Source organism: Cherax quadricarinatus, chromosome 10, assembly GCF_038502225.1.
Source record: "Cherax quadricarinatus isolate ZL_2023a chromosome 10, ASM3850222v1, whole genome shotgun sequence".
NCBI classification, from domain to species: domain Eukaryota; kingdom Metazoa; phylum Arthropoda; class Malacostraca; order Decapoda; family Parastacidae; genus Cherax; species Cherax quadricarinatus.
The window spans coordinates 6735452-6742227 of NC_091301.1; the positions used below are offsets into that span (position 1 = coordinate 6735452).

Here is a 6776-nt window from a genome sequence, read left to right on the forward strand (position 1 = left end):
CTGTAAATAGGCCATGATTGGCGATGAAGAAAATACCAGGAATCTGTAGGGAAAGGCACCTACGGACTAGAGGAGTTAGAAAAGTCAACGTGTGGTGGCATTGGAAGACGTTCAAGCAGCGAAGGAACGGAGCGTTGCGAAGAATGGGGTTGTGAAGAGGGAGGAGAGGGAAGAGAAGGAACAGGAAGTGAATCAGTGTCCATTGAAGGTTTAGTCTCTGCAATATATTCTGAAATGGCTTCAAGCGTTTCTGAATTCAAAGAAGTATGGGAGACCATATTGGAGATAGAAGGGGGAGGGTGAGTAAAGATTGGGACAGTAATGGACTGTATCAAAGTAGAGGGGGAGGAAAGAGTGTAAGGGACTGGAGATGAAGTGTGGGGGGAAGGGACAGAAGAGGCAGAAACCTGGGAGGTGGCAGAAGAGGGAGAAACTTGGGAGGGGACGGGGGTGGAAGGCATAGTACGAGGAGGAGGGTGAATCTCCACACTTGTAATAGAGCCAGAGAGAGGGGAAGAACTAGGCACCGAGACTGGAAAGGTGAAGTGTGGAGGTGGAAGAAGGGAAGGAAGGAGCAAAGATGATTTGAGCAATGTGGATTTTTTGGACTTCTGAGAAGTAGAGGGGCGATTGGTATTAGGTGTCGTACGAGGTCTTGTCGATACTGGGGCTTGCGAGGAAGGACGCGAAGATGTGAGAACAGACTGAGTTGTAGTCGGGACGTCAGAGCCAAGGACAGCAAAAGGATTAGATGCCGGAGTGGCTATGGGAGGGGTAACAACAGAGGAGGCTGCAGAAGATGGGACCCCAGAAGTGGGGGGATGTTTGGAAACACGAGAATAAGAAACACGGGGTAGTCTCCCTTGGAGGCGGAGATGAGTAACTGCCATAGCATAAGGGAGACCTTCTGCCTCTTTGAGGCAACGGATTTCACGTTCATTTAAGTAGACCTGGCAATGGCGGGAGTACGAAGGGTGAGCTTCATTACAATTAAGGCAAGATGTATTAGAATGGTCGTCGGCACCACAGACTGGGCATTCGGCCATAGATCTGCAATATTTTGCTGGGTGACCAAAACGCCAGCAATTTTTACACTGTTGCAGTGTAACCGATGTCCCGCGACATATACAGAGGACGGGAGTTCTTGGCTGTCAAAAGTTAAACGAGCTACATTGCAAGGGTAACGTCTCCGCCCACGGGCAGGAAGGACATAAGTGTCTACTTTGAGGATTGGGATTATTATTATAATCAAAAAGAAGCGCTAAGCCACAAGGACTATACAGCGCTGCAGGGCAGGAAGGAAGCGAGGGCATCAGGTGGCAAAAGGGAGATGGGTGAGTAATAGGTTACGGATAACAGCGGGGCAGTGGATGGTGAAAGGGTAAAGGGCAGCAAGAGACTGAACTAGAAAGGGCTGACGGGAGTGCGAAAAGTATCATCAGAGTTTGTGGAGTAAATCAGTCATTGTCAAGAAGTCAATGAGAGAGTCAGGATTAAAGGAGGGTCCATCAGCAAGAAGGGAAGGTAAATAGAGTAGTAGTAGAACGAAGACGACGTTGGAGGTAAATTCTGCGTGCTCGTTGATAGAGAGGGCAGTCTAACAGAATGTGGCTAATCGATACTGGAACTTGACACTGCTCACAGAGAGGAACAGGGTGCCTCTCCATGAGATACCCATGAGTAAGACAAGTGTGACCAATGCGAAGGCGGGAGAGAGTGGTCTCCCAACCTCGGCACTGATGACAAGAAGACGGCCAGTAACCTATGCTCGGTTTAATAGAATGAAGTTTGTTACCAAGCAGAGTTGACCAACGTTGTTGCCAACGGGTGCGAAGGTGGGTAGCGGAAGATTGCAAATGTAGTCCCAATTTTTAAGAAAGGTAATAGACATGAGGCATTTAACTACAGACCAGTGTCACTGACATGTATAGTATGCAAAGTCGGGAAGTAGATTATCAGGAGGAGAGTGATGGAGCACCTAGAAAGGAACAAGTTTACACATGACAACCAGCCCAATTTCAGGGAAAGGAAATCCTGTGTCACAAACCTACTGGAGTTTTATGACAAGGTAATGGAAGTAAGACAAGAGAGAGAGGGGCGAGTTAATTGCATTTTCTTGGACTGCAAGAAGGCCTTCAACACAGTTTCACACAAGAGATTAGTGCAAAAGTTAGAGGATCAGGCACACATGACAGGAAAGGCACTGCAATGGATCAGAGAATACCTGACAGGGAGGCAACAAGAAGTCATGGTATGTGACAAGGTGTAAGAGTGGGTGCCTGTGACAAGTGGGGTTCCACAAGGGTCAGCCCTAGGATTGGTACTGTTTCTGGTATATGTGAATGACATGCCAGAAGGGATAGACTCAGAAGTGTCCCTGTTTGCAGGTGATGTGAAGTTAACAATTAGAATTAAATCGAATGATTATCAGACAGGACTACAAAGGGACCTGGACAGGCTGCAAGCCTGGTCCAGTAACTGGCTCCTGGAATTTAACCCCACCAAATGCAAAGTCATGAAGATTGGGGAAGGGCAAAGAAAACCATAGACAGAGTACAGGCTAGGGGGGCCAAAGACTGCAAACCTCACTCAAGGAAAAGGATCCTGGGATGAGTATAATACCGAGCACATCTGAGGCGCACATCAACCAGATAACTGCTGCAGCATGTGGACGCCTGGCAAACCTAAGACTGCCATTCCGATACCTCAGTAGGGAATTATTCAAAACTCCGTACACCATGTATGTCAGGCCCATATTGGAGTATGCAGCACCTGTTTGGAACCCACACCTGGTCAAGCACATCAAGAAATTAGAGAAAGTGCAAAAGTTTGCAACAAGACTAGTCCTGGAGCTAAGGGGTATGTCCTATGAGGAGAGGTTAAGGGAAATCAACCTGATGACACTGGAGGATAGGAGGGATAGGGAAGACATGATAATGACATAAAATACTGTGAGGAATTGACAAGGTGGACAAAGACACAATGTTCCAGAGATGGGACAAAGCAACAAGGGGATCATAATTGGAAGTTGAAGACTCAGAAGAGTCAGAGGGATGTAAGGAAGTATTTCTTCAGCCATAGAGTTGTCAGGAAGTGGAATAGCCTGGAAAGTGACGTAGTGGAGACAGGATCCATACATAGTTTTAAGGCGAGGTATGATAAAAAAGCTCATGGAGCAGGGAGAGGGCCTAGTAGGAACCAGTGAAGAGGCAGGGCCAGGAGCTATGACTCGACCCCTCCAACCACAATTAGGTGAGTACCTACACACACACATACACGTACACACATGATAATATATAAAATACTGAGAGGAACTGACACGGTGGACAAAGACACGATGTTCCAGAGATGGGACACACCAACAAGGGGTCATAATTGGAAGCTGAAGACTCAGATGAGCCACAGGGATGTTAGAAGTATTTCTTCAGTCACAGAGTTGTCAGGAAGTGGAATAGTCTGGAAAGGGAGGTGGTGGAGGCAGGATCCATACATAGCTTTAAGAAGCAAAGAGGGAGTGACCTAGTAGCGACCAGTGAAGAGGCGGGGCCAGGAGCTATGACTCGACCCCTGCAACCACAATTAGGTGAATACATGTACACATACATACACGAGCCCGCTCACGCGCACACAAATATATATATATGTATATATGTATATATATATATGTATATATATATATATATATATATATATATATATATATATATATATATATATATATATATATATATATATATATATATATATATATATATATATGTTGTGTATCTTTATACATATATGCTTCTAAACTGTTGTATCCTGAGCACCTCTGCAAAAACAGTGATAATGTGAGAGTGTGGTGAAAGTGTTGAATGATGATGAAAGTATTTTCTTTTTGGGGATTTTCTTTCTTTTTTGGGTCACCCTGCCTAGGTGGGAGACGGCCGATTTGTTGAAAAAAAAAAAAAAAATATATATATACAGTGGACCCCCGCTTTACGATCACCTCCCAATGCGACCAATTATGTAAGTGCGTTTGTACGTGTATGTTTGGGGGTCTGAAATGGACTAATCTAATTCACAATATTCCTTATGGGAACAAATTCGGTCAGTACTGGCACCTGAACATACTTCTGGAATGAAAAAATATCGTAAACCGGGGGTCCAATGTATGTATGTATGTATGTATGTATGTATGTATGTATGTATGTATGTATGTATGTATATATATATATATATATATATATATATATATATATATATATATATATATATATATATATATATATATATATATATATATATATATATATATATATATATATATGTATGTATATATATATATATATATATATATATATATATATATATAAATTAAAAGAGGAGGCAGTTAGGGAAAGATATAATGTGTATGTACGTATGTATGTATGTATGTATGTATGTATGTATGTATATATAAATATATATATATATATATATATATATATATATATATATATATATATATATATATAAACTAAAAGAGGAGGCAGTTAGGGAAAGATATAAGCAGCTATTGGAGGATAGATGGGCTAATGAGAGCATAGGCAATGGGGTCGAAGAGGTATGGGGTAGGTTTAAAAATGTAGTGTTAGAGTGTTCAGCAGAAGTTTGTGGTTACAGGAAAGTGGGTGCGGGAGGGAAGAGGAGCGATTGGTGGAATGATGATGTAAAGAGAGTAGTAAGGGAGAAAAAGTTAGCATATGAGAAGTTTTTACAAAGTAGAAGTGATGCAAGGAGGGAAGAGTATATGGAGAAAAAGAGAGAGGTTAAGAGAGTGGTGAAGCAATGTAAAAAGAGAGCAAATGAGAGAGTGGGTGAGATGTTATCAACAAATTTTGTTGAAAATAAGAAAAAGTTTTGGAGTGAGATTAACAAGTTAAGGAAGCCTAGAGAACAAATGGATTTGTCAGTTAAAAATAGGAGAGGAGAGTTATTAAATGGAGAGTTAGAGGTATTGGGAAGATGGAGGGAATATTTTGAGGAATTGTTAAATGTTGATGAAGATAGGGAAGCTGTGATTTCGTGTATAGGGCAAAGAGGAATAACATCTTGTAGGAGTGAGGAAGAGCCAGTTGTGAGTGTGGGGGAAGTTCGTGAGGCAGTAGGTAAAATGAAAGGGGGTAAGGCAGCCGGGATTGATGGGATAAAGATAGAAATGTTAAAAGCAGGTGGGGATATAGTTTTGGAGTGGTTGGTGCAATTATTTAATAAATGTATGGAAGAGGGTAAGGTACCTAGGGATTGGCAGAAAGCATGCATAATTCCTTTGTATAAAGGCAAAGGGGACAAAAGAGAGTGCAAAAATTATAGGGGGATAAGTCTGTTGAGTATACCTGGTAAAGTGTATGGTAGAGTTATTATTGAAAGAATTAAAAGTAAGACTGAGAATAGGATAGCAGATGAACAAGGAGGCTTTAGGAAAGATAGGGGGTGTGTGGACCAGGTGTTTACAGTGAAACATATAAGTGAACAGTATTTAGATAAGGCTAAAGAGGTCTTTGTGGCATTTATGGATTTGGAAAAGGCGTATGACAGGGTGGATAGGGACGCAATGTGGCAGATGTTGCAGGTGTATGGTGTAGGAGGTAGGTTACTGAAAGCAGTGAAGAGTTTTTACGAGGATAGTGAGGCTCAAGTTAGAGTACATAGGAAAGAGGGAAATTATTTCCCAGTAAAAGTAAGCCTTAGACAAGGATGTGTGATGTCACCGTGGTTGTTTAATATATTTATAGATGGGGTTATAAGAGAAGTAAATGCGAGGGTCTTGACAAGAGGCGTGGAGTTAAAAGATAAAGAATCACACACAAAGTGGGAGTTGTCACAGTTGCTCTTTGCTGATGACACTGTGCTCTTGGGAGATTCTGAAGAGAAGTTGCAGAGATTGGTGGATGAATTTGGTAGGGTGTGCAAAAGAAGAAAATTAAAAGTGAATACAGGAAAGAGTAAGGTTATGAGGATAACAAAAATATTAGGTGATGAAAGATTGGATATCAGATTGGAGGGAGAGAGTATGGAGGAGGTGAATGTATTCAGATATTTGGGAGTGGACGTGTCAGCGGATGGGTCTATGAAGGATGAGGTGAATCATAGAATTGATTAGGGGAAAAGTGTGAGTGGTGCACTTAGGAGTCTGTGGAGACAAAGAACTTTGTCCTTGGAGGCAAAGAGGGGAATGTATGAGAGTATAGTTTTACCAACACTCTTATATGGGTGTGAAGCATGGGTGATGAATGTTGCAGCGAGGAGAAGGCTGGAGGCAGTGGAGATGTCATGTCTGAGGGCGATGTGTGGTGTGAATATAATGCAGAGAATTCGTAGTTTGGAAGTTAGGAGGAGGTGCGGGATTACCAAAACTGTTGTCCAGAGGGCTGAGGAAGGGTTGTTGAGGTGGTTCGGACATGTAGAGAGAATGGAGCGAAACAGAATGACTTCAAGAGTGTATCAGTCTGTAGTGGAAGGAAGGCGGGGTAGGGGTCAGCCTAGGAAAGGTTGGAGGGGGTAAAGGAGGTTTTGTGTGGGAAGGGCTTGGACTTCCAGCAGGTGTGCGTGAGTGTGTTTGATAGGAGTGAATGGAGACGAATGGTTTTTAATACTTGACATGCTGTTGGAGTGTGAGCAAAGTAACATTTATGAAGGGGTTCAGGGAAACCGGCAGGCCGGACTTGAGTCCTGGAGATGGGAAGTACAGTGCCTGCACTCTGAAGGAGGGGTGTTAATGTTGCAGTTTAAAAACTGTAGTGTAAAGCACCCTT

At 42.6% G+C, this 6776-nt stretch overlaps 1 protein-coding gene across 1 annotated transcript in view; it reads right to left on the reverse strand.

The window, feature by feature from the left end:
* The window catches only part of Rich (Guanine nucleotide exchange factor subunit Rich), a 253655-nt gene that overhangs the window by 17090 nt on the left and 229789 nt on the right, over positions 1-6776 (reverse strand). The window lies entirely within an intron of this gene.